Source organism: Bison bison, unplaced genomic scaffold (genome assembly GCF_000754665.1).
Source record: "Bison bison bison isolate TAMUID 2011002044 unplaced genomic scaffold, Bison_UMD1.0 scf7180017864126, whole genome shotgun sequence".
NCBI lineage: Eukaryota > Metazoa > Chordata > Mammalia > Artiodactyla > Bovidae > Bison > Bison bison.
This window is the reverse complement of record NW_011494698.1, coordinates 472,157-472,815: the sequence shown is the minus strand read 5'-3', so window position 1 is coordinate 472,815 and position 659 is coordinate 472,157.

Below are 659 nucleotides of genomic sequence, written 5' to 3'. Positions count from 1 at the left end.
CTCCTCTTTCACTTTCATCAAGGGGCTTTTTAGTTCCTCTTCACTTTCTGCCATAAGGGTGGTGTTATCTGCATACCTGAGGTTATTGATATTTGTCCCGGCAATCTTGATTCCAGCTTGTGTTTCTTCCAGTCCAGCGTTTCTCATGATGTACTCTGCAACCATAATAGGAAAGTCCTATTCCAAAACAACTGAGTATACACTCAACATTGCAACAAGACAGGAACCACCCTGCATATCACTGCTCGAGATGAGTCACCCCAAGAGAACTCTACAGGAGGCCCCACCACAAGTCGCAGGGAACCCTGAGTACCAACCAAGCTCTAGAAGAACCCCAAGTTCCCTAACAACTCCAGTGGAATCCTGCATCCTGAGTTGCAACTCCAGGGGAACACTGATTTCGCACTGCACATGGACAGGAACTCTGAGTCCCCAGCAGCAACTCTAGAGGACACCCCGAGTTTCCAGCAACAACTAGAGAAGAACCCCAAATTTCTGTTGCAACTCGAGAGGAGGATCAACTCTCCTGCTGCAACTCAAGAGGAAACACGAGTTCCCCACCTCAACTTGAGAGGAGTCCTGACTTCCCTATTGCCATTAGGAGGAATCCTGAGATCCTGATACTCCACAAGTCAAAAGAACACTGAGGTCTCCCTCAA